A 26,893-nucleotide genomic window follows, 5' to 3' on the forward strand; every position below is an offset into this window, starting at 1 on the left:
CTCGTTTTGGGCATCAGAGCATGTTTCTTCTCCTAAAACCCAATATTTGTTTATTAAGTCTCGGAACACATTTTTGTTCTCGTGGACCCATCATGGGTCTTGGAACGCATTTGTGGTCCTTGGGTCCCATTTTGCATCCCGAAACTTGTGTTTTGGTGCTTGATCCCTATTTTGGGTGCCCACCTTGCACCAAGTGCGCACCCGGGGCAAACCGAGCGCCTTGGTGCACCGGGGCAAGATCGAGCGTGCACCCGAGGCGCCCCGAACATGCACCAAGGTGCACTCGGCCCACATGTGAGCGCAGGTCGTTGCGCCCGAGGTGGTGTGTGGGCACCGCGTTGCAGACGGGACACTGCACGCACACGACGCCCCCTCCAGGTGCACGCACGTAGGCCGGGCCGGGTGCACACCCGACGCCCTAGCAAGGTGCGCGCACCCGGGCAGGGCTCACACTTGGCGAACGGGGCGCACTTCGCGAGGGAGGGTGTGCACCTCGACGGGGGTGGGTGGCCGGGGTGGATTCGCACGTGGGTCGCGGTTTGCTAAGTACACACTGCGACAAGCTCATAACGGGTGCGATCATACCAGCGTTAGTGCACCGGATCCCATCAGAACTCCGCAGTTAAGCGCGCTTGGGCCGGAGTAGTACTGGGATGGGTGACCTCCCGGGAAGTCCCGGTGTTGCACCCTTTTTTAGTTTTTCGCCGGGCGTCGCAATGCTATTTGAATAAACCTTTTGCCCGTTTGCGTTCTCGTCGGGGCCGGGCCGGGCCGGGGTGCGCTGCCCGCACTACCGCGCGCGCGGGGGCGACACCGAGCGCGCACCCGAGGCGCCCCGAGCACACAGGCCACGGTGCAACCCGGGCGTTGTGCGCGCACCCCGGTGCGCCCGAGGTGCTGCGCGCGCACCCAGGTGAAATCGGTGTGCACCTCGGCCAGTGCGCGCTCGGTCGAGTCGCCACGTTGGCCAAGGTGCACGGTGATGTTTCTTACTCTAAGGTTCCGCACCAGACGCCCGGGACAGGTGAGCGAAGCTGGGCGGGGCCGGGTGCGCGGCCGGGGCAGGTGCACGCAGCTGGAGAGAGCTTTGGAGCACACTTCGGAGCGCACCAATGATGCGCTCCATTCAAAAGTTTCCTGAAAAGGCAAAAAAAGTTGAGATTATAGAATTTCCCACTTGAGAGATTGTAAAAAAAAAAAATTTAAAATGAAGGAAACGCGGGTGCCAAGGTGTGCGCAGCCCAGCCAAGGTGTGCGCACCAAGGCGCCCACCCTGGCGAAGGTGCACGCAAGGTGCGCACCCGAGGCAAACCGGACAATTAACCCAACTTTCGACTTCGCGCGCACCTTGGAGCGCACTTCGGAGCGCTCCTTGGTGCGCACCAATCTTGGGCACCTCGGAGTGCACCATGGCGCCCACCAAGGTGCGCACCCGGGGCAAACCGAGCTCCGACTTCGTGCGCACCTTGGAGCGCACGAAAGGTGCGCACCATGGCGCCCACCAAGGTGCGCAGCCCAGCCAAGGCGTGCGCATCAAGGTGCGCACCCTGGCGAAGGTGCGCACCCGGGGCAAACCGAGCTCCGACTTCGTGCGCACCTTGGAGCGCACAAAAGGTGCGCAACCCAGCCAAGGTGTGCGCACCCCGGTCAAACCGAGCTCCGAATCGTGCGCACCAGAGGTGCACGCCATCGTGCGCACCTTGGAGCACACTTCGGAGCCCTCCTTGGTGCGCGCCGATGTTGCGCACCTCGGAGCGCACCCGGGGAAAACAATGCAATTAACCCGACTTTCGACTTCGTGGGCACCTCGGAGCGCTCTCGGGTTCGCACCTCGGAGCACACCGAGGTGCGCACCTTTGATGCGCTGCCTTCACCAATTTCCAGAAAAGGCAAGAAAACATTGAGAAGGTGTGCGCACCGAGGTGCCCACCCTGGCGAAGGTGCACGCGAGGTGCGCACCCGGGGCAAACCGGGCTCCGACTTCGTGCACGCCGCACCTTGGAGCACACTTCGGAGCGCTCCTTGGTGCGCACCAGGGCGCGCAACCCAGCCGAGGTGCCCACCCCGGCGAAGGTGCACGCGAGGTGCGCACCCGGGGCAAACCGGGCTCCGACTTCGTGCACGCCATGGTGCCCACCGCGGCGAAGGTGCACGCGAGGTGCGCACCCGGGGCAAACCGGGCTCCGACTTCGTGCACGCCGCACCTTGGAGCACACTTCGGAGCGCTCCTTGGTGCGCACCATGGTGCCCACCAGGGCGCGCAACCCCGCCGAAGGTGCACGCGAGGTGCGCACCCGGGGCAAACCGGGCTCCGACTTCGTGCACGCCGCACCTTGGAGCACACTTCGGAGCGCTCCTTGGTGCGCACCATGGTGCCCACCAGGGCGCGCAACCCCGCCGAAGGTGCACGCGAGGTGCGCACCCGGGGCAAACCGGGCTCCGACTTCGTGCACGCCATGGTGCGCACCGCGGCGAAGGTGCGCACCCGGGGCAAACCGGGCTCCGACTTCGTGCACGCCGCACCTTGGAGCACACTTCGGAGCGCTCCTTGGTGCGCACCAGGGCGCGCAACCCAGCCGAGGTGCCCACCCCGGCGAAGGTGCACGCGAGGTGCGTACCCGGGGCAAACCGGGCTCCGACTTCGTGCACGCCGCACCTTGGAGCACACTTCGGAGCGCTCCTTGGTGCGCACCATGGTGCCCACCAGGCCGCGCAACCCAGCCAAGGTGTGCGCACCAAGGTGCACGCGAGGTGCGCACCCGGGGCAAACCGGGGTCCGACTTCGTGCACGCCGCACCTTGGAGCACACATCGGGGCGCTCCCGGGTTCGCACCGGCGTTGCGCACCGTGGTGGGCACCTCGGAGCACACCAAGGTGGGCAGCGAGGTGCGCACCTTTGATGCGATGCCTTCACTAATTTCCATAAAAGGCAAAAAAAAAACGAGATTTTAAAATTTCCGTTTTGAAAGATAGTGAGAAAAAGGGAATGCTGGTGCCATCTTGAGCCCGCCCTGGTGCGCAGCCCAGCCAAGGTGTGCGCACCAAGGTGCCCACCCTGGCGAAGGTGCGCGCCCGGGCAATTAACCCAACTTCCAACTTCGCGCGCGCCAGGGTGGGAGCGCACCCAACAACCGGGCCTGGGAAGAGCCAATGCGAGAAACCCCACCAAACGCTCTGACAAAAAAAGAGGGGGCGCTCCAGTAACCCCGCTTCGGAGCGCACCCTGGGCAAACCCAGCCAAGGTGCCCACCCCGGCCAAGGTGCAGGCGAGGTGCGCACCCGGGGCAAACCGGGCTCCGACAACGTGCACGCCGCACCTTGGAGCACACTTCGTAGCGCTCCCGGGTGCGCACCTCAGAGCACACCAAGGTGGGCAGCGAGGTGCGCACCTTTGATGCGCTGCCTTCACTAATTTCCAGAAAAGGCAAAAAAAAAAGGAGATTTTAAAATTTCCGTTTTGAAAGATAGTGAAAAAAACGGAACGCGCGTGCCATCTTGAGCCCGCCCTGGTGCGCAGCCCAGGTAAGGTGCCCACCCTGGCAAAGGTGCGCACCCGGGCAATTAACCCTACTTCCGACTTCGTGCGCGCCAGGGTGGCAACCGGGCCTCGGAAGAGCCAATGCGAGAAACCCCACCAAACGCTCCGACAAAAAAAGAGGCGGCGCTCCAATAACCCCGCTTCGGAGCGCAGCCGGGGCAAACCCAGCCAAGGTGCCCACCCCGACGAAGGTGCACGCGAGGTGCGCACCCGGGGCAAACCGGGCTCCGACAACGTGCACGCAGCACCTTGGAGCACACTTCGAAGCACTCCCGGGTGCCCACCGGCGTTGCGCACCGTGGTGGGCAGCGAGGTGCGCACCTTTGATGCGCTGCCTTCACTAATTTCCAGAAAAAGGCAAAAAAAAATGAGATTTTAAAATTTCCGTTTTGAAAGATAGTGAAAAAAAAGGAACGCGGGTGCCATCTTGAGCCCGCCCTGGTGCGCAGCCCAGGCAAGGCATGCGCACCAAGGTGCCCACCCGAGGTGCACACCCGGGGCAAACCGGGCTCCGACTTCGTGCAGGCCGCACCTTGGAGCACACTTCGGAGCGCTCCTTGGTGCGCACCATGGTGCCCACCAGGGCGCGCAACCCAGCCAAGGTCTGCACACTAAGGTGCCCACCCCGGCGAAGGTGCACGCGAGGTGCGCACCCGGGGCAAACCGGGCTCCGACTTCGTGCACGCCATGGTGCCCACCGCGGCGAAGGTGCACGCGAGGTGCGCACCCGGGGCAAACCGGGCTCCGACTTCGTGCACGCCGCACCTTGGAGCACACTTCGGAGCGCTCCTTGGTGCGCACCATGGTGCCCACCAGGGCGCGCAACCCAGCCAAGGTGTGCGCACCAAGGTGCACGCGAGGTGCGCACCCGGGGCAAACCGGGGTCCGACTTCGTGCACGCCGCACCTTGGAGCACACATCGGAGCGCTCCCAGGTTCGCACCAGCGTTGCGCACCTTTGATGCGCTGCCTTCACTAATTTCCAGAAAAGGCAAAAAAAAACGATATTTTAAAATTTCCGTTCTGAAAGATAGTGAAAAAAACGGAACGCGGGTGCCATCTTGAGCCCTTCCTGGTGCGCAGCCCAGGCAAGTTGTGCGCACCAAGGTGCCCACCCTGGCGGAGGTGCGCGCCCGGGGCAAACCGGGCTCCGACTTCGTGCACTGCATGGTGCCCACCAAGGCGCGCAACCCAGCCAAGGTGCCCACCGCAGCGAAGGTGCACGCGAGGTGCACACCCGGGGCAAACCGGGCTCCGACTTCGTGCACGCCGCACCTTGGAGCACACTTCAGAGCGCTCCTTGGTGCGCACCAGGGCGCGCAACCCAGCCGAGGTGCCCACCCCGGCGAAGGTGCACGCGAGGTGCGCACCCGGGGCAAACCGGGCTCCGACTTCGTGCACGCCATGGTGCCCACCGCGGCGAAGGTGCGCACCCGGGGCAAACCGGGCTCCGACTTCGTGCACGCCGCACCTTGGAGCACACTTCGGAGCGCTCCTTGGTGCGCACCATGGTGCCCACCAGGCCGCGCAACCCAGCCAAGGTGTGCGCACCAAGGTGCACGCGAGGTGCGCACCCGGGGCAAACCGGGGTCCGACTTCGTGCACGCCGCACCTTGGAGCACACATCGGGGCGCTCCCGGGTTCGCACCGGCGTTGCGCACCGTGGTGGGCACCTCGGAGCACACCAAGGTGGGCAGCGAGGTGCGCACCTTTGATGCGATGCCTTCACTAATTTCCATAAAAGGCAAAAAAAAAACGAGATTTTAAAATTTCCGTTTTGAAAGATAGTGAGAAAAAGGGAATGCTGGTGCCATCTTGAGCCCGCCCTGGTGCGCAGCCCAGCCAAGGTTTGCGCACCAAGGTGCCCACCCTGGCGAAGGTGCGCGCCCGGGCAATTAACCCAACTTCCAACTTCGCGCGCGCCAGGGTGGGAGCGCACCCAACAACCGGGCCTGGGAAGAGCCAATGCGAGAAACCCCACCAAACTCTCTGACAAAAAAAGAGGGGGCGCTCCAGTAACCCCGCTTCGGAGCGCACCCTGGGCAAACCCAGCCAAGGTGCCCACCCCGGCCAAGGTGCAGGCGAGGTGCGCACCCGGGGCAAACCGGGCTCCGACAACGTGCACGCCGCACCTTGGAGCACACTTCGTAGCGCTCCCGGGTGCGCACCTCAGAGCACACCAAGGTGGGCAGCGAGGTGCGCACCTTTGATGCGCTGCCTTCACTAATTTCCAGAAAAGGCAAAAAAAAAAGGAGATTTTAAAATTTCCGTTTTGAAAGATAGTGAAAAAAACGGAACGCGCGTGCCATCTTGAGCCCGCCCTGGTGCGCAGCCCAGGTAAGGTGCCACCCTGGCAAAGGTGCGCACCCGGGCAATTAACCCTACTTCCGACTTCGTGCGCGCCAGGGTGGCAACCGGGCCTCGGAAGAGCCAATGCGAGAAACCCCACCAAACGCTCCGACAAAAAAAGAGGCGGCGCTCCAATAACCCCGCTTCGGAGCGCAGCCGGGGCAAACCAAGCCAAGGTGCCCACCCCGACGAAGGTGCACGCGAGGTGCGCACCCGGGGCAAACCGGGCTCCGACAACGTGCACGCAGCACCTTGGAGCACACTTCGAAGCACTCCCGGGTGCCCACCGGCGTTGCGCACCGTGGTGGGCAGCGAGGTGCGCACCTTTGATGCGCTGCCTTCACTAATTTCCAGAAAAAGGCAAAAAAAAATGAGATTTTAAAATTTCCGTTTTGAAAGATAGTGAAAAAAAAGGAACGCGGGTGCCATCTTGAGCCCGCCCTGGTGCGCAGCCCAGGCAAGGCATGCGCACCAAGGTGCCCACCCGAGGTGCACACCCGGGGCAAACCGGGCTCCGACTTCGTGCAGGCCGCACCTTGGAGCACACTTCGGAGCGCTCCTTGGTGCGCACCATGGTGCCCACCAGGGCGCACCCGAGGCAAACCGGGCTCCGACTTCGTGCACGCCGCACCTTGGAGCACACATCGGAGCGCTCCCAGGTTCGCACCAGCGTTGCGCACCTTTGATGCGCTGCCTTCACTAATTTCCAGAAAAGGCAAAAAAAAACGATATTTTAAAATTTCCGTTCTGAAAGATAGTGAAAAAAACGGAACGCGGGTGCCATCTTGAGCCCTTCCTGATGCGCAGCCCAGGCAAGTTGTGCGCACCAAGGTGCCCACCCTGGCGGAGGTGCGCGCCCGGGGCAAACCGGGCTCCGACTTCGTGCACTGCATGGTGCCCACCAAGGCGCGCAACCCAGCCAAGGTGCCCACCGCAGCGAAGGTGCACGCGAGGTGCGCACCCGAGGTGCACACCCGGGGCAAACCGGGCTCCGACTTCGTGCACGCCGCACCTTGGAGCACACTTCAGAGCGCTCCTTGGTACGCACCAGGGCGCGCAACCCAGCCAAGGTGCTCACACCCGGCGAAGGTGCACGCGAGGTGCGCACCCGGGGCAAACCGGGCTCGGACTTCGTGCACGCCGCACCTTGGAGCACACATCGGAGCGCTCCCGGGTTCGCACCAGCATTGCGCACCTTTGATGCGCTGCCTTCACTAATTTCCAGAAAAGGCAAAAAAAAGAAAAAAATGAGATTTTAAAATTTCCGTTTTGAAAGATAGTGAAAAAAACGGAACGCGGGTGCCATCTTGAGCCCGCCCTGGTGTGCAGCCCAGGCAAGTTGTGCGCACCAAGGCACCCACCCTGGCCAAGGTGGGTCACGGGGTGGGTCCTAGGGTGGGTAACGGGGTGGGTACTAAGGTGCGTGCCAAGGTGGGTCATAGGGTGGGTGCCAAGGTGGGCACCAGGGTGGGTGTGCACCAACCCTAGCCAGGGTAGGTCACGGGGTGGTTGTCGGGGTGGGCGTCAAGGAGCCAAGGTGGGTGGCAAGTAGCCAAGTTGCGTGCCAAGGTGGGTGTCGGGGTGGGTGCCAAGGATCCAAGGTGGGTGCCAAGGAACCAAGGTGGGTGTCTGGGTGGGTGCCGAGGTGGGAGCCAGGGTGGGTCCCAAGGTGAGTGCAAAGGTGGGTGCCAGGGTCAAGGTGAGTGCCAATGTGGGTTCCAAGGTGCCAGGGTCAGGGTGAGTGCCAATGTGGGTTCAAAGGTGCTAAGTTGGGTGCGAGGTTGGGTGCGAGGGTGGGTGGGTGCCAAGGTGTGCTAGGTGGAAGCCCGGGTGGGTCGGCATCCCATGGGTGTCGAGTTGGGTGCCTGATGGGTGCTTCTTGTCAAGTTTTAGTCGTCGGGACTCATTTCGAGCCTTAGAGGTCGTTTCTTGTCCGGTTGCCCTGTCTTCGACCTGGGAACCCAATTTTGGTCCTCGGGTCCCATTTTTTTTTGTCTCGCATCCCACTTTTGGCCTGTGGCCTTTTCGGGGTCGATTCTCGTTTTGGGCATCAGAGCATGTTTCTTCTCCTAAAACCCAATATTTGTTTATTAAGTCTCGGAACACATTTTTGTTCTCGTGGACCCATCATGGGTCTTGGAACGCATTTGTGGTCCTTGGGTCCCATTTTGCATCCCGAAACTTGTGTTTTGGTGCTTGATCCCTATTTTGGGTGCCCACCTTGCACCAAGTGCGCACCCGGGGCAAACCGAGCGCCTTGGTGCACCGGGGCAAGATCGAGCGTGCACCCGAGGCGCCCCGAACATGCACCAAGGTGCACTCGGCCCACATGTGAGCGCAGGTCGTTGCGCCCGAGGTGGTGTGTGGGCACCGCGTTGCAGACGGGACACTGCACGCACACGACGCCCCCTCCAGGTGCACGCACGTAGGCCGGGCCGGGTGCACACCCGACGCCCTAGCAAGGTGCGCGCACCCGGGCAGGGCTCACACTTGGCGAACGGGGCGCACTTCGCGAGGGAGGGTGTGCACCTCGACGGGGGTGGGTGGCCGGGGTGGATTCGCACGTGGGTCGCGGTTTGCTAAGTACACACTGCGACAAGCTCATAACGGGTGCGATCATACCAGCGTTAGTGCACCGGATCCCATCAGAACTCCGCAGTTAAGCGCGCTTGGGCCGGAGTAGTACTGGGATGGGTGACCTCCCGGGAAGTCCCGGTGTTGCACCCTTTTTTAGTTTTTCGCCGGGCGTCGCAATGCTATTTGAATAAACCTTTTGCCCGTTTGCGTTCTCGTCGGGGCCGGGCCGGGCCGGGGTGCGCTGCCCGCACTACCGCGCGCGCGGGGGCGACACCGAGCGCGCACCCGAGGCGCCCCGAGCACACAGGCCACGGTGCAACCCGGGCGTTGTGCGCGCACCCCGGTGCGCCCGAGGTGCTGCGCGCGCACCCAGGTGAAATCGGTGTGCACCTCGGCCAGTGCGCGCTCGGTCGAGTCGCGCACGTTGGCCAAGGTGCACGGTGATGTTTCTTACTCTAAGGTTCCGCACCAGACGCCCGGGACAGGTGAGCGAAGCTGGGCGGGGCCGGGTGCGCGGCCGGGGCAGGTGCACGCAGCTGGAGAGAGCTTTGGAGCACACTTCGGAGCGCACCAATGATGCGCTCCATTCAAAAGTTTCCTGAAAAGGCAAAAAAAGTTGAGATTATAGAATTTCCCACTTGAGAGATTGTAAAAAAAAAAAATTTAAAATGAAGGAAACGCGGGTGCCAAGGTGTGCGCAGCCCAGCCAAGGTGTGCGCACCAAGGCGCCCACCCTGGCGAAGGTGCACGCAAGGTGCGCACCCGAGGCAAACCGGACAATTAACCCAACTTTCGACTTCGCGCGCACCTTGGAGCGCACTTCGGAGCGCTCCTTGGTGCGCACCAATCTTGGGCACCTCGGAGTGCACCATGGCGCCCACCAAGGTGCGCACCCGGGGCAAACCGAGCTCCGACTTCGTGCGCACCTTGGAGCGCACGAAAGGTGCGCACCATGGCGCCCACCAAGGTGCGCAGCCCAGCCAAGGCGTGCGCATCAAGGTGCGCACCCTGGCGAAGGTGCGCACCCGGGGCAAACCGAGCTCCGACTTCGTGCGCACCTTGGAGCGCACAAAAGGTGCGCAACCCAGCCAAGGTGTGCGCACCCCGGTCAAACCGAGCTCCGAATCGTGCGCACCAGAGGTGCACGCCATCGTGCGCACCTTGGAGCACACTTCGGAGCCCTCCTTGGTGCGCGCCGATGTTGCGCACCTCGGAGCGCACCCGGGGAAAACAATGCAATTAACCCGACTTTCGACTTCGTGGGCACCTCGGAGCGCTCTCGGGTTCGCACCTCGGAGCACACCGAGGTGCGCACCTTTGATGCGCTGCCTTCACCAATTTCCAGAAAAGGCAAGAAAACATTGAGAAGGTGTGCGCACCGAGGTGCCCACCCTGGCGAAGGTGCACGCGAGGTGCGCACCCGGGGCAAACCGGGCTCCGACTTCGTGCACGCCGCACCTTGGAGCACACTTCGGAGCGCTCCTTGGTGCGCACCAGGGCGCGCAACCCAGCCGAGGTGCCCACCCCGGCGAAGGTGCACGCGAGGTGCGCACCCGGGGCAAACCGGGCTCCGACTTCGTGCACGCCATGGTGCCCACCGCGGCGAAGGTGCACGCGAGGTGCGCACCCGGGGCAAACCGGGCTCCGACTTCGTGCACGCCGCACCTTGGAGCACACTTCGGAGCGCTCCTTGGTGCGCACCATGGTGCCCACCAGGGCGCGCAACCCCGCCGAAGGTGCACGCGAGGTGCGCACCCGGGGCAAACCGGGCTCCGACTTCGTGCACGCCGCACCTTGGAGCACACTTCGGAGCGCTCCTTGGTGCGCACCATGGTGCCCACCAGGGCGCGCAACCCCGCCGAAGGTGCACGCGAGGTGCGCACCCGGGGCAAACCGGGCTCCGACTTCGTGCACGCCATGGTGCGCACCGCGGCGAAGGTGCGCACCCGGGGCAAACCGGGCTCCGACTTCGTGCACGCCGCACCTTGGAGCACACTTCGGAGCGCTCCTTGGTGCGCACCAGGGCGCGCAACCCAGCCGAGGTGCCCACCCCGGCGAAGGTGCACGCGAGGTGCGTACCCGGGGCAAACCGGGCTCCGACTTCGTGCACGCCGCACCTTGGAGCACACTTCGGAGCGCTCCTTGGTGCGCACCATGGTGCCCACCAGGCCGCGCAACCCAGCCAAGGTGTGCGCACCAAGGTGCACGCGAGGTGCGCACCCGGGGCAAACCGGGGTCCGACTTCGTGCACGCCGCACCTTGGAGCACACATCGGGGCGCTCCCGGGTTCGCACCGGCGTTGCGCACCGTGGTGGGCACCTCGGAGCACACCAAGGTGGGCAGCGAGGTGCGCACCTTTGATGCGATGCCTTCACTAATTTCCATAAAAGGCAAAAAAAAAACGAGATTTTAAAATTTCCGTTTTGAAAGATAGTGAGAAAAAGGGAATGCTGGTGCCATCTTGAGCCCGCCCTGGTGCGCAGCCCAGCCAAGGTGTGCGCACCAAGGTGCCCACCCTGGCGAAGGTGCGCGCCCGGGCAATTAACCCAACTTCCAACTTCGCGCGCGCCAGGGTGGGAGCGCACCCAACAACCGGGCCTGGGAAGAGCCAATGCGAGAAACCCCACCAAACGCTCTGACAAAAAAAGAGGGGGCGCTCCAGTAACCCCGCTTCGGAGCGCACCCTGGGCAAACCCAGCCAAGGTGCCCACCCCGGCCAAGGTGCAGGCGAGGTGCGCACCCGGGGCAAACCGGGCTCCGACAACGTGCACGCCGCACCTTGGAGCACACTTCGTAGCGCTCCCGGGTGCGCACCTCAGAGCACACCAAGGTGGGCAGCGAGGTGCGCACCTTTGATGCGCTGCCTTCACTAATTTCCAGAAAAGGCAAAAAAAAAAGGAGATTTTAAAATTTCCGTTTTGAAAGATAGTGAAAAAAACGGAACGCGCGTGCCATCTTGAGCCCGCCCTGGTGCGCAGCCCAGGTAAGGTGCCCACCCTGGCAAAGGTGCGCACCCGGGCAATTAACCCTACTTCCGACTTCGTGCGCGCCAGGGTGGCAACCGGGCCTCGGAAGAGCCAATGCGAGAAACCCCACCAAACGCTCCGACAAAAAAAGAGGCGGCGCTCCAATAACCCCGCTTCGGAGCGCAGCCGGGGCAAACCCAGCCAAGGTGCCCACCCCGACGAAGGTGCACGCGAGGTGCGCACCCGGGGCAAACCGGGCTCCGACAACGTGCACGCAGCACCTTGGAGCACACTTCGAAGCACTCCCGGGTGCCCACCGGCGTTGCGCACCGTGGTGGGCAGCGAGGTGCGCACCTTTGATGCGCTGCCTTCACTAATTTCCAGAAAAAGGCAAAAAAAAATGAGATTTTAAAATTTCCGTTTTGAAAGATAGTGAAAAAAAAGGAACGCGGGTGCCATCTTGAGCCCGCCCTGGTGCGCAGCCCAGGCAAGGCATGCGCACCAAGGTGCCCACCCGAGGTGCACACCCGGGGCAAACCGGGCTCCGACTTCGTGCAGGCCGCACCTTGGAGCACACTTCGGAGCGCTCCTTGGTGCGCACCATGGTGCCCACCAGGGCGCGCAACCCAGCCAAGGTCTGCACACTAAGGTGCCCACCCCGGCGAAGGTGCACGCGAGGTGCGCACCCGGGGCAAACCGGGCTCCGACTTCGTGCACGCCATGGTGCCCACCGCGGCGAAGGTGCACGCGAGGTGCGCACCCGGGGCAAACCGGGCTCCGACTTCGTGCACGCCGCACCTTGGAGCACACTTCGGAGCGCTCCTTGGTGCGCACCATGGTGCCCACCAGGGCGCGCAACCCAGCCAAGGTGTGCGCACCAAGGTGCACGCGAGGTGCGCACCCGGGGCAAACCGGGGTCCGACTTCGTGCACGCCGCACCTTGGAGCACACATCGGAGCGCTCCCAGGTTCGCACCAGCGTTGCGCACCTTTGATGCGCTGCCTTCACTAATTTCCAGAAAAGGCAAAAAAAAACGATATTTTAAAATTTCCGTTCTGAAAGATAGTGAAAAAAACGGAACGCGGGTGCCATCTTGAGCCCTTCCTGGTGCGCAGCCCAGGCAAGTTGTGCGCACCAAGGTGCCCACCCTGGCGGAGGTGCGCGCCCGGGGCAAACCGGGCTCCGACTTCGTGCACTGCATGGTGCCCACCAAGGCGCGCAACCCAGCCAAGGTGCCCACCGCAGCGAAGGTGCACGCGAGGTGCACACCCGGGGCAAACCGGGCTCCGACTTCGTGCACGCCGCACCTTGGAGCACACTTCAGAGCGCTCCTTGGTGCGCACCAGGGCGCGCAACCCAGCCGAGGTGCCCACCCCGGCGAAGGTGCACGCGAGGTGCGCACCCGGGGCAAACCGGGCTCCGACTTCGTGCACGCCATGGTGCCCACCGCGGCGAAGGTGCGCACCCGGGGCAAACCGGGCTCCGACTTCGTGCACGCCGCACCTTGGAGCACACTTCGGAGCGCTCCTTGGTGCGCACCATGGTGCCCACCAGGCCGCGCAACCCAGCCAAGGTGTGCGCACCAAGGTGCACGCGAGGTGCGCACCCGGGGCAAACCGGGGTCCGACTTCGTGCACGCCGCACCTTGGAGCACACATCGGGGCGCTCCCGGGTTCGCACCGGCGTTGCGCACCGTGGTGGGCACCTCGGAGCACACCAAGGTGGGCAGCGAGGTGCGCACCTTTGATGCGATGCCTTCACTAATTTCCATAAAAGGCAAAAAAAAAACGAGATTTTAAAATTTCCGTTTTGAAAGATAGTGAGAAAAAGGGAATGCTGGTGCCATCTTGAGCCCGCCCTGGTGCGCAGCCCAGCCAAGGTTTGCGCACCAAGGTGCCCACCCTGGCGAAGGTGCGCGCCCGGGCAATTAACCCAACTTCCAACTTCGCGCGCGCCAGGGTGGGAGCGCACCCAACAACCGGGCCTGGGAAGAGCCAATGCGAGAAACCCCACCAAACTCTCTGACAAAAAAAGAGGGGGCGCTCCAGTAACCCCGCTTCGGAGCGCACCCTGGGCAAACCCAGCCAAGGTGCCCACCCCGGCCAAGGTGCAGGCGAGGTGCGCACCCGGGGCAAACCGGGCTCCGACAACGTGCACGCCGCACCTTGGAGCACACTTCGTAGCGCTCCCGGGTGCGCACCTCAGAGCACACCAAGGTGGGCAGCGAGGTGCGCACCTTTGATGCGCTGCCTTCACTAATTTCCAGAAAAGGCAAAAAAAAAAGGAGATTTTAAAATTTCCGTTTTGAAAGATAGTGAAAAAAACGGAACGCGCGTGCCATCTTGAGCCCGCCCTGGTGCGCAGCCCAGGTAAGGTGCCACCCTGGCAAAGGTGCGCACCCGGGCAATTAACCCTACTTCCGACTTCGTGCGCGCCAGGGTGGCAACCGGGCCTCGGAAGAGCCAATGCGAGAAACCCCACCAAACGCTCCGACAAAAAAAGAGGCGGCGCTCCAATAACCCCGCTTCGGAGCGCAGCCGGGGCAAACCAAGCCAAGGTGCCCACCCCGACGAAGGTGCACGCGAGGTGCGCACCCGGGGCAAACCGGGCTCCGACAACGTGCACGCAGCACCTTGGAGCACACTTCGAAGCACTCCCGGGTGCCCACCGGCGTTGCGCACCGTGGTGGGCAGCGAGGTGCGCACCTTTGATGCGCTGCCTTCACTAATTTCCAGAAAAAGGCAAAAAAAAATGAGATTTTAAAATTTCCGTTTTGAAAGATAGTGAAAAAAAAGGAACGCGGGTGCCATCTTGAGCCCGCCCTGGTGCGCAGCCCAGGCAAGGCATGCGCACCAAGGTGCCCACCCGAGGTGCACACCCGGGGCAAACCGGGCTCCGACTTCGTGCAGGCCGCACCTTGGAGCACACTTCGGAGCGCTCCTTGGTGCGCACCATGGTGCCCACCAGGGCGCACCCGAGGCAAACCGGGCTCCGACTTCGTGCACGCCGCACCTTGGAGCACACATCGGAGCGCTCCCAGGTTCGCACCAGCGTTGCGCACCTTTGATGCGCTGCCTTCACTAATTTCCAGAAAAGGCAAAAAAAAACGATATTTTAAAATTTCCGTTCTGAAAGATAGTGAAAAAAACGGAACGCGGGTGCCATCTTGAGCCCTTCCTGATGCGCAGCCCAGGCAAGTTGTGCGCACCAAGGTGCCCACCCTGGCGGAGGTGCGCGCCCGGGGCAAACCGGGCTCCGACTTCGTGCACTGCATGGTGCCCACCAAGGCGCGCAACCCAGCCAAGGTGCCCACCGCAGCGAAGGTGCACGCGAGGTGCGCACCCGAGGTGCACACCCGGGGCAAACCGGGCTCCGACTTCGTGCACGCCGCACCTTGGAGCACACTTCAGAGCGCTCCTTGGTACGCACCAGGGCGCGCAACCCAGCCAAGGTGCTCACCCCGGCGAAGGTGCACGCGAGGTGCGCACCCGGGGCAAACCGGGCTCGGACTTCGTGCACGCCGCACCTTGGAGCACACATCGGAGCGCTCCCGGGTTCGCACCAGCATTGCGCACCTTTGATGCGCTGCCTTCACTAATTTCCAGAAAAGGCAAAAAAAAGAAAAAAATGAGATTTTAAAATTTCCGTTTTGAAAGATAGTGAAAAAAACGGAACGCGGGTGCCATCTTGAGCCCGCCCTGGTGTGCAGCCCAGGCAAGTTGTGCGCACCAAGGCACCCACCCTGGCCAAGGTGGGTCACGGGGTGGGTCCTAGGGTGGGTAACGGGGTGGGTACTAAGGTGCGTGCCAAGGTGGGTCATAGGGTGGGTGCCAAGGTGGGCACCAGGGTGGGTGTGCACCAACCCTAGCCAGGGTAGGTCACGGGGTGGTTGTCGGGGTGGGCGTCAAGGAGCCAAGGTGGGTGGCAAGTAGCCAAGTTGCGTGCCAAGGTGGGTGTCGGGGTGGGTGCCAAGGATCCAAGGTGGGTGCCAAGGAACCAAGGTGGGTGTCTGGGTGGGTGCCGAGGTGGGAGCCAGGGTGGGTCCCAAGGTGAGTGCAAAGGTGGGTGCCAGGGTCAAGGTGAGTGCCAATGTGGGTTCCAAGGTGCCAGGGTCAGGGTGAGTGCCAATGTGGGTTCAAAGGTGCTAAGTTGGGTGCGAGGTTGGGTGCGAGGGTGGGTGGGTGCCAAGGTGTGCTAGGTGGAAGCCCGGGTGGGTCGGCATCCCATGGGTGTCGAGTTGGGTGCCTGATGGGTGCTTCTTGTCAAGTTTTAGTCGTCGGGACTCATTTCGAGCCTTAGAGGTCGTTTCTTGTCCGGTTGCCCTGTCTTCGACCTGGGAACCCAATTTTGGTCCTCGGGTCCCATTTTTTTTTGTCTCGCATCCCACTTTTGGCCTGTGGCCTTTTCGGGGTCGATTCTCGTTTTGGGCATCAGAGCATGTTTCTTCTCCTAAAACCCAATATTTGTTTATTAAGTCTCGGAACACATTTTTGTTCTCGTGGACCCATCATGGGTCTTGGAACGCATTTGTGGTCCTTGGGTCCCATTTTGCATCCCGAAACTTGTGTTTTGGTGCTTGATCCCTATTTTGGGTGCCCACCTTGCACCAAGTGCGCACCCGGGGCAAACCGAGCGCCTTGGTGCACCGGGGCAAGATCGAGCGTGCACCCGAGGCGCCCCGAACATGCACCAAGGTGCACTCGGCCCACATGTGAGCGCAGGTCGTTGCGCCCGAGGTGGTGTGTGGGCACCGCGTTGCAGACGGGACACTGCACGCACACGACGCCCCCTCCAGGTGCACGCACGTAGGCCGGGCCGGGTGCACACCCGACGCCCTAGCAAGGTGCGCGCACCCGGGCAGGGCTCACACTTGGCGAACGGGGCGCACTTCGCGAGGGAGGGTGTGCACCTCGACGGGGGTGGGTGGCCGGGGTGGATTCGCACGTGGGTCGCGGTTTGCTAAGTACACACTGCGACAAGCTCATAACGGGTGCGATCATACCAGCGTTAGTGCACCGGATCCCATCAGAACTCCGCAGTTAAGCGCGCTTGGGCCGGAGTAGTACTGGGATGGGTGACCTCCCGGGAAGTCCCGGTGTTGCACCCTTTTTTAGTTTTTCGCCGGGCGTCGCAATGCTATTTGAATAAACCTTTTGCCCGTTTGCGTTCTCGTCGGGGCCGGGCCGGGCCGGGGTGCGCTGCCCGCACTACCGCGCGCGCGGGGGCGACACCGAGCGCGCACCCGAGGCGCCCCGAGCACACAGGCCACGGTGCAACCCGGGCGTTGTGCGCGCACCCCGGTGCGCCCGAGGTGCTGCGCGCGCACCCAGGTGAAATCGGTGTGCACCTCGGCCAGTGCGCGCTCGGTCGAGTCGCGCACGTTGGCCAAGGTGCACGGTGATGTTTCTTACTCTAAGGTTCCGCACCAGACGCCCGGGACAGGTGAGCGAAGCTGGGCGGGGCCGGGTGCGCGGCCGGGGCAGGTGCACGCAGCTGGAGAGAGCTTTGGAGCACACTTCGGAGCGCACCAATGATGCGCTCCATTCAAAAGTTTCCTGAAAAGGCAAAAAAAGTTGAGATTATAGAATTTCCCACTTGAGAGATTGTAAAAAAAAAAAATTTAAAATGAAGGAAACGCGGGTGCCAAGGTGTGCGCAGCCCAGCCAAGGTGTGCGCACCAAGGCGCCCACCCTGGCGAAGGTGCACGCAAGGTGCGCACCCGAGGCAAACCGGACAATTAACCCAACTTTCGACTTCGCGCGCACCTTGGAGCGCACTTCGGAGCGCTCCTTGGTGCGCACCAATCTTGGGCACCTCGGAGTGCACCATGGCGCCCACCAAGGTGCGCACCCGGGGCAAACCGAGCTCCGACTTCGTGCGCACCTTGGAGCGCACGAAAGGTGCGCACCATGGCGCCCACCAAGGTGCGCAGCCCAGCCAAGGCGTGCGCATCAAGGTGCGCACCCTGGCGAAGGTGCGCACCCGGGGCAAACCGAGCTCCGACTTCGTGCGCACCTTGGAGCGCACAAAAGGTGCGCAACCCAGCCAAGGTGTGCGCACCCCGGTCAAACCGAGCTCCGAATCGTGCGCACCAGAGGTGCACGCCATCGTGCGCACCTTGGAGCACACTTCGGAGCCCTCCTTGGTGCGCGCCGATGTTGCGCACCTCGGAGCGCACCCGGGGAAAACAATGCAATTAACCCGACTTTCGACTTCGTGGGCACCTCGGAGCGCTCTCGGGTTCGCACCTCGGAGCACACCGAGGTGCGCACCTTTGATGCGCTGCCTTCACCAATTTCCAGAAAAGGCAAGAAAACATTGAGAAGGTGTGCGCACCGAGGTGCCCACCCTGGCGAAGGTGCACGCGAGGTGCGCACCCGGGGCAAACCGGGCTCCGACTTCGTGCACGCCGCACCTTGGAGCACACTTCGGAGCGCTCCTTGGTGCGCACCAGGGCGCGCAACCCAGCCGAGGTGCCCACCCCGGCGAAGGTGCACGCGAGGTGCGCACCCGGGGCAAACCGGGCTCCGACTTCGTGCACGCCATGGTGCCCACCGCGGCGAAGGTGCACGCGAGGTGCGCACCCGGGGCAAACCGGGCTCCGACTTCGTGCACGCCGCACCTTGGAGCACACTTCGGAGCGCTCCTTGGTGCGCACCATGGTGCCCACCAGGGCGCGCAACCCCGCCGAAGGTGCACGCGAGGTGCGCACCCGGGGCAAACCGGGCTCCGACTTCGTGCACGCCGCACCTTGGAGCACACTTCGGAGCGCTCCTTGGTGCGCACCATGGTGCCCACCAGGGCGCGCAACCCCGCCGAAGGTGCACGCGAGGTGCGCACCCGGGGCAAACCGGGCTCCGACTTCGTGCACGCCATGGTGCGCACCGCGGCGAAGGTGCGCACCCGGGGCAAACCGGGCTCCGACTTCGTGCACGCCGCACCTTGGAGCACACTTCGGAGCGCTCCTTGGTGCGCACCAGGGCGCGCAACCCAGCCGAGGTGCCCACCCCGGCGAAGGTGCACGCGAGGTGCGTACCCGGGGCAAACCGGGCTCCGACTTCGTGCACGCCGCACCTTGGAGCACACTTCGGAGCGCTCCTTGGTGCGCACCATGGTGCCCACCAGGCCGCGCAACCCAGCCAAGGTGTGCGCACCAAGGTGCACGCGAGGTGCGCACCCGGGGCAAACCGGGGTCCGACTTCGTGCACGCCGCACCTTGGAGCACACATCGGGGCGCTCCCGGGTTCGCACCGGCGTTGCGCACCGTGGTGGGCACCTCGGAGCACACCAAGGTGGGCAGCGAGGTGCGCACCTTTGATGCGATGCCTTCACTAATTTCCATAAAAGGCAAAAAAAAAACGAGATTTTAAAATTTCCGTTTTGAAAGATAGTGAGAAAAAGGGAATGCTGGTGCCATCTTGAGCCCGCCCTGGTGCGCAGCCCAGCCAAGGTGTGCGCACCAAGGTGCCCACCCTGGCGAAGGTGCGCGCCCGGGCAATTAACCCAACTTCCAACTTCGCGCGCGCCAGGGTGGGAGCGCACCCAACAACCGGGCCTGGGAAGAGCCAATGCGAGAAACCCCACCAAACGCTCTGACAAAAAAAGAGGGGGCGCTCCAGTAACCCCGCTTCGGAGCGCACCCTGGGCAAACCCAGCCAAGGTGCCCACCCCGGCCAAGGTGCAGGCGAGGTGCGCACCCGGGGCAAACCGGGCTCCGACAACGTGCACGCCGCACCTTGGAGCACACTTCGTAGCGCTCCCGGGTGCGCACCTCAGAGCACACCAAGGTGGGCAGCGAGGTGCGCACCTTTGATGCGCTGCCTTCACTAATTTCCAGAAAAGGCAAAAAAAAAAGGAGATTTTAAAATTTCCGTTTTGAAAGATAGTGAAAAAAACGGAACGCGCGTGCCATCTTGAGCCCGCCCTGGTGCGCAGCCCAGGTAAGGTGCCCACCCTGGCAAAGGTGCGCACCCGGGCAATTAACCCTACTTCCGACTTCGTGCGCGCCAGGGTGGCAACCGGGCCTCGGAAGAGCCAATGCGAGAAACCCCACCAAACGCTCCGACAAAAAAAGAGGCGGCGCTCCAATAACCCCGCTTCGGAGCGCAGCCGGGGCAAACCCAGCCAAGGTGCCCACCCCGACGAAGGTGCACGCGAGGTGCGCACCCGGGGCAAACCGGGCTCCGACAACGTGCACGCAGCACCTTGGAGCACACTTCGAAGCACTCCCGGGTGCCCACCGGCGTTGCGCACCGTGGTGGGCAGCGAGGTGCGCACCTTTGATGCGCTGCCTTCACTAATTTCCAGAAAAAGGCAAAAAAAAATGAGATTTTAAAATTTCCGTTTTGAAAGATAGTGAAAAAAAAGGAACGCGGGTGCCATCTTGAGCCCGCCCTGGTGCGCAGCCCAGGCAAGGCATGCGCACCAAGGTGCCCACCCGAGGTGCACACCCGGGGCAAACCGGGCTCCGACTTCGTGCAGGCCGCACCTTGGAGCACACTTCGGAGCGCTCCTTGGTGCGCACCATGGTGCCCACCAGGGCGCGCAACCCAGCCAAGGTCTGCACACTAAGGTGCCCACCCCGGCGAAGGTGCACGCGAGGTGCGCACCCGGGGCAAACCGGGCTCCGACTTCGTGCACGCCATGGTGCCCACCGCGGCGAAGGTGCACGCGAGGTGCGCACCCGGGGCAAACCGGGCTCCGACTTCGTGCACGCCGCACCTTGGAGCACACTTCGGAGCGCTCCTTGGTGCGCACCATGGTGCCCACCAGGGCGCGCAACCCAGCCAAGGTGTGCGCACCAAGGTGCACGCGAGGTGCGCACCCGGGGCAAACCGGGGTCCGACTTCGTGCACGCCGCACCTTGGAGCACACATCGGAGCGCTCCCAGGTTCGCACCAGCGTTGCGCACCTTTGATGCGCTGCCTTCACTAATTTCCAGAAAAGGCAAAAAAAAACGATATTTTAAAATTTCCGTTCTGAAAGATAGTGAAAAAAACGGAACGCGGGTGCCATCTTGAGCCCTTCCTGGTGCGCAGCCCAGGCAAGTTGTGCGCACCAAGGTGCCCACCCTGGCGGAGGTGCGCGCCCGGGGCAAACCGGGCTCCGACTTCGTGCACTGCATGGTGCCCACCAAGGCGCGCAACCCAGCCAAGGTGCCCACCGCAGCGAAGGTGCACGCGAGGTGCACACCCGGGGCAAACCGGGCTCCGACTTCGTGCACGCCGCACCTTGGAGCACACTTCAGAGCGCTCCTTGGTGCGCACCAGGGCGCGCAACCCAGCCGAGGTGCCCACCCCGGCGAAGGTGCACGCGAGGTGCGCACCCGGGGCAAACCGGGCTCCGACTTCGTGCACGCCATGGTGCCCACCGCGGCGAAGGTGCGCACCCGGGGCAAACCGGGCTCCGACTTCGTGCACGCCGCACCTTGGAGCACACTTCGGAGCGCTCCTTGGTGCGCACCATGGTGCCCACCAGGCCGCGCAACCCAGCCAAGGTGTGCGCACCAAGGTGCACGCGAGGTGCGCACCCGGGGCAAACCGGGGTCCGACTTCGTGCACGCCGCACCTTGGAGCACACATCGGGGCGCTCCCGGGTTCGCACCGGCGTTGCGCACCGTGGTGGGCACCTCGGAGCACACCAAGGTGGGCAGCGAGGTGCGCACCTTTGATGCGATGCCTTCACTAATTTCCATAAAAGGCAAAAAAAAAACGAGATTTTAAAATTTCCGTTTTGAAAGATAGTGAGAAAAAGGGAATGCTGGTGCCATCTTGAGCCCGCCCTGGTGCGCAGCCCAGCCAAGGTTTGCGCACCAAGGTGCCCACCCTGGCGAAGGTGCGCGCCCGGGCAATTAACCCAACTTCCAACTTCGCGCGCGCCAGGGTGGGAGCGCACCCAACAACCGGGCCTGGGAAGAGCCAATGCGAGAAACCCCACCAAACTCTCTGACAAAAAAAGAGGGGGCGCTCCAGTAACCCCGCTTCGGAGCGCACCCTGGGCAAACCCAGCCAAGGTGCCCACCCCGGCCAAGGTGCAGGCGAGGTGCGCACCCGGGGCAAACCGGGCTCCGACAACGTGCACGCCGCACCTTGGAGCACACTTCGTAGCGCTCCCGGGTGCGCACCTCAGAGCACACCAAGGTGGGCAGCGAGGTGCGCACCTTTGATGCGCTGCCTTCACTAATTTCCAGAAAAGGCAAAAAAAAAAGGAGATTTTAAAATTTCCGTTTTGAAAGATAGTGAAAAAAACGGAACGCGCGTGCCATCTTGAGCCCGCCCTGGTGCGCAGCCCAGGTAAGGTGCCACCCTGGCAAAGGTGCGCACCCGGGCAATTAACCCTACTTCCGACTTCGTGCGCGCCAGGGTGGCAACCGGGCCTCGGAAGAGCCAATGCGAGAAACCCCACCAAACGCTCCGACAAAAAAAGAGGCGGCGCTCCAATAACCCCGCTTCGGAGCGCAGCCGGGGCAAACCAAGCCAAGGTGCCCACCCCGACGAAGGTGCACGCGAGGTGCGCACCCGGGGCAAACCGGGCTCCGACAACGTGCACGCAGCACCTTGGAGCACACTTCGAAGCACTCCCGGGTGCCCACCGGCGTTGCGCACCGTGGTGGGCAGCGAGGTGCGCACCTTTGATGCGCTGCCTTCACTAATTTCCAGAAAAAGGCAAAAAAAAATGAGATTTTAAAATTTCCGTTTTGAAAGATAGTGAAAAAAAAGGAACGCGGGTGCCATCTTGAGCCCGCCCTGGTGCGCAGCCCAGGCAAGGCATGCGCACCAAGGTGCCCACCCGAGGTGCACACCCGGGGCAAACCGGGCTCCGACTTCGTGCAGGCCGCACCTTGGAGCACACTTCGGAGCGCTCCTTGGTGCGCACCATGGTGCCCACCAGGGCGCACCCGAGGCAAACCGGGCTCCGACTTCGTGCACGCCGCACCTTGGAGCACACATCGGAGCGCTCCCAGGTTCGCACCAGCGTTGCGCACCTTTGATGCGCTGCCTTCACTAATTTCCAGAAAAGGCAAAAAAAAACGATATTTTAAAATTTCCGTTCTGAAAGATAGTGAAAAAAACGGAACGCGGGTGCCATCTTGAGCCCTTCCTGATGCGCAGCCCAGGCAAGTTGTGCGCACCAAGGTGCCCACCCTGGCGGAGGTGCGCGCCCGGGGCAAACCGGGCTCCGACTTCGTGCACTGCATGGTGCCCACCAAGGCGCGCAACCCAGCCAAGGTGCCCACCGCAGCGAAGGTGCACGCGAGGTGCGCACCCGAGGTGCACACCCGGGGCAAACCGGGCTCCGACTTCGTGCACGCCGCACCTTGGAGCACACTTCAGAGCGCTCCTTGGTACGCACCAGGGCGCGCAACCCAGCCAAGGTGCTCACCCCGGCGAAGGTGCACGCGAGGTGCGCACCCGGGGCAAACCGGGCTCGGACTTCGTGCACGCCGCACCTTGGAGCACACATCGGAGCGCTCCCGGGTTCGCACCAGCATTGCGCACCTTTGATGCGCTGCCTTCACTAATTTCCAAAAAAGGCAAAAAAAAGAAAAAAATGAGATTTTAAAATTTCCGTTTTGAAAGATAGTGAAAAAAACGGAACGCGGGTGCCATCTTGAGCCCGCCCTGGTGTGCAGCCCAGGCAAGTTGTGCGCACCAAGGCACCCACCCTGGCCAAGGTGGGTCACGGGGTGGGTCCTAGGGTGGGTAACGGGGTGGGTACTAAGGTGCGTGCCAAGGTGGGTCATAGGGTGGGTGCCAAGGTGGGCACCAGGGTGGGTGTGCACCAACCCTAGCCAGGGTAGGTCACGGGGTGGTTGTCGGGGTGGGCGTCAAGGAGCCAAGGTGGGTGGCAAGTAGCCAAGTTGCGTGCCAAGGTGGGTGTCGGGGTGGGTGCCAAGGATCCAAGGTGGGTGCCAAGGAACCAAGGTGGGTGTCTGGGTGGGTGCCGAGGTGGGAGCCAGGGTGGGTCCCAAGGTGAGTGCAAAGGTGGGTGCCAGGGTCAAGGTGAGTGCCAATGTGGGTTCCAAGGTGCCAGGGTCAGGGTGAGTGCCAATGTGGGTTCAAAGGTGCTAAGTTGGGTGCGAGGTTGGGTGCGAGGGTGGGTGGGTGCCAAGGTGTGCTAGGTGGAAGCCCGGGTGGGTCGGCATCCCATGGGTGTCGAGTTGGGTGCCTGATGGGTGCTTCTTGTCAAGTTTTAGTCGTCGGGACTCATTTCGAGCCTTAGAGGTCGTTTCTTGTCCGGTTGCCCTGTCTTCGACCTAGGAACCCAATTTTGGTCCTCGGGTCCCATTTTTTTTTGTCTCGCATCCCACTTTTGGCCTGTGGCCTTTTCGGGGTCGATTCTCGTTTTGGGCATCAGAGCATGTTTCTTCTCCTAAAACCCAATATTTGTTTATTAAGTCTCGGAACACATTTTTGTTCTCGTGGACCCATCATGGGTCTTGGAACGCATTTGTGGTCCTTGGGTCCCATTTTGCATCCCGAAACTTGTGTTTTGGTGCTTGATCCCTATTTTGGGTGCCCACCTTGCACCAAGTGCGCACCCGGGGCAAACCGAGCGCCTTGGTGCACCGGGGCAAGATCGAGCGTGCACCCGAGGCGCCCCGAACATGCACCAAGGTGCACTCGGCCCACATGTGAGCGCAGGTCGTTGCGCCCGAGGTGGTGTGTGGGCACCGCGTTGCAGACGGGACACTGCACGCACACGACGCCCCCTCCAGGTGCACGCACGTAGGCCGGGCCGGGTGCACACCCGACGCCCTAGCAAGGTGCGCGCACCCGGGCAGGGCTCACACTTGGCGAACGGGGCGCACTTCGCGAGGGAGGGTGTGCACCTCGACGGGGGTGGGTGGCCGGGGTGGATTCGCACGTGGGTCGCGGTTTGCTAAGTACACACTGCGACAAGCTCATAACGGGTGCGATCATACCAGCGTTAGTGCACCGGATCCCATCAGAACTCCGCAGTTAAGCGCGCTTGGGCCGGAGTAGTACTGGGATGGGTGACCTCCCGGGAAGTCCCGGTGTTGCACCCTTTTTTAGTTTTTCGCCGGGCGTCGCAATGCTATTTGAATAAACCTTTTGCCCGTTTGCGTTCTCGTCGGGGCCGGGCCGGGCCGGGGTGCGCTGCCCGCACTACCGCGCGCGCGGGGGCGACACCGAGCGCGCACCCGAGGCGCCCCGAGCACACAGGCCACGGTGCAACCCGGGCGTTGTGCGCGCACCCCGGTGCGCCCGAGGTGCTGCGCGCGCACCCAGGTGAAATCGGTGTGCACCTCGGCCAGTGCGCGCTCGGTCGAGTCGCGCACGTTGGCCAAGGTGCACGGTGATGTTTCTTACTCTAAGGTTCCGCACCAGACGCCCGGGACAGGTGAGCGAAGCTGGGCGGGGCCGGGTGCGCGGCCGGGGCAGGTGCACGCAGCTGGAGAGAGCTTTGGAGCACACTTCGGAGCGCACCAATGATGCGCTCCATTCAAAAGTTTCCTGAAAAGGCAAAAAAAGTTGAGATTATAGAATTTCCCACTTGAGAGATTGTAAAAAAAAAAAATTTAAAATGAAGGAAACGCGGGTGCCAAGGTGTGCGCAGCCCAGCCAAGGTGTGCGCACCAAGGCGCCCACCCTGGCGAAGGTGCACGCAAGGTGCGCACCCGAGGCAAACCGGACAATTAACCCAACTTTCGACTTCGCGCGCACCTTGGAGCGCACTTCGGAGCGCTCCTTGGTGCGCACCAATCTTGGGCACCTCGGAGTGCACCATGGCGCCCACCAAGGTGCGCACCCGGGGCAAACCGAGCTCCGACTTCGTGCGCACCTTGGAGCGCACGAAAGGTGCGCACCATGGCGCCCACCAAGGTGCGCAGCCCAGCCAAGGCGTGCGCATCAAGGTGCGCACCCTGGCGAAGGTGCGCACCCGGGGCAAACCGAGCTCCGACTTCGTGCGCACCTTGGAGCGCACAAAAGGTGCGCAACCCAGCCAAGGTGTGCGCACCCCGGTCAAACCGAGCTCCGAATCGTGCGCACCAGAGGTGCACGCCATCGTGCGCACCTTGGAGCACACTTCGGAGCCCTCCTTGGTGCGCGCCGATGTTGCGCACCTCGGAGCGCACCCGGGGAAAACAATGCAATTAACCCGACTTTCGACTTCGTGGGCACCTCGGAGCGCTCTCGGGTTCGCACCTCGGAGCACACCGAGGTGCGCACCTTTGATGCGCTGCCTTCACCAATTTCCAGAAAAGGCAAGAAAACATTGAGAAGGTGTGCGCACCGAGGTGCCCACCCTGGCGAAGGTGCACGCGAGGTGCGCACCCGGGGCAAACCGGGCTCCGACTTCGTGCACGCCGCACCTTGGAGCACACTTCGGAGCGCTCCTTGGTGCGCACCAGGGCGCGCAACCCAGCCGAGGTGCCCACCCCGGCGAAGGTGCACGCGAGGTGCGCACCCGGGGCAAACCGGGCTCCGACTTCGTGCACGCCATGGTGCCCACCGCGGCGAAGGTGCACGCGAGGTGCGCACCCGGGGCAAACCGGGCTCCGACTTCGTGCACGCCGCACCTTGGAGCACACTTCGGAGCGCTCCTTGGTGCGCACCATGGTGCCCACCAGGGCGCGCAACCCCGCCGAAGGTGCACGCGAGGTGCGCACCCGGGGCAAACCGGGCTCCGACTTCGTGCACGCCGCACCTTGGAGCACACTTCGGAGCGCTCCTTGGTGCGCACCATGGTGCCCACCAGGGCGCGCAACCCCGCCGAAGGTGCACGCGAGGTGCGCACCCGGGGCAAACCGGGCTCCGACTTCGTGCACGCCATGGTGCGCACCGCGGCGAAGGTGCGCACCCGGGGCAAACCGGGCTCCGACTTCGTGCACGCCGCACCTTGGAGCACACTTCGGAGCGCTCCTTGGTGCGCACCAGGGCGCGCAACCCAGCCGAGGTGCCCACCCCGGCGAAGGTGCACGCGAGGTGCGTACCCGGGGCAAACCGGGCTCCGACTTCGTGCACGCCGCACCTTGGAGCACACTTCGGAGCGCTCCTTGGTGCGCACCATGGTGCCCACCAGGCCGCGCAACCCAGCCAAGGTGTGCGCACCAAGGTGCACGCGAGGTGCGCACCCGGGGCAAACCGGGGTCCGACTTCGTGCACGCCGCACCTTGGAGCACACATCGGGGCGCTCCCGGGTTCGCACCGGCGTTGCGCACCGTGGTGGGCACCTCGGAGCACACCAAGGTGGGCAGCGAGGTGCGCACCTTTGATGCGATGCCTTCACTAATTTCCATAAAAGGCAAAAAAAAAATGAGATTTTAAAATTTCCGTTTTGAAAGATAGTGAGAAAAAGGGAATGCTGGTGCCATCTTGAGCCCGCCCTGGTGCGCAGCCCAGCCAAGGTGTGCGCACCAAGGTGCCCACCCTGGCGAAGGTGCGCGCCCGGGCAATTAACCCAACTTCCAACTTCGCGCGCGCCAGGGTGGGAGCGCA

General features: G+C 63.0%; 4 non-coding genes across 4 annotated transcripts; all 4 read left to right on the plus strand.

Moving 5' to 3' along the window:
• The first annotated feature begins 571 nt into the window (after positions 1 to 571).
• Positions 572 to 690, plus strand: LOC131872363 (5S ribosomal RNA). The gene has a single exon (XR_009370518.1). It is a non-coding gene; the product is annotated as a 5S ribosomal RNA (ribosomal RNA).
• A 7,804-nt stretch (positions 691 to 8,494) lies between these two features.
• LOC131872355 (5S ribosomal RNA) lies at positions 8,495 to 8,613 on the plus strand. Its single transcript, XR_009370510.1, has one exon. It is a non-coding gene; the product is annotated as a 5S ribosomal RNA (ribosomal RNA).
• A 7,804-nt stretch (positions 8,614 to 16,417) lies between these two features.
• LOC131872356 (5S ribosomal RNA) lies at positions 16,418 to 16,536 on the plus strand. Its single transcript, XR_009370511.1, has one exon. It is a non-coding gene; the product is annotated as a 5S ribosomal RNA (ribosomal RNA).
• A 7,804-nt stretch (positions 16,537 to 24,340) lies between these two features.
• On the plus strand, positions 24,341 to 24,459 carry LOC131872357 (5S ribosomal RNA). Its single transcript, XR_009370512.1, has one exon. It is a non-coding gene; the product is annotated as a 5S ribosomal RNA (ribosomal RNA).
• The last annotated feature ends 2,434 nt before the right edge of the window (positions 24,460 to 26,893 follow it).

This window comes from Cryptomeria japonica, unplaced genomic scaffold (genome assembly GCF_030272615.1).
Source record: "Cryptomeria japonica unplaced genomic scaffold, Sugi_1.0 HiC_scaffold_573, whole genome shotgun sequence".
Lineage (NCBI taxonomy): Eukaryota > Viridiplantae > Streptophyta > Pinopsida > Cupressales > Cupressaceae > Cryptomeria > Cryptomeria japonica.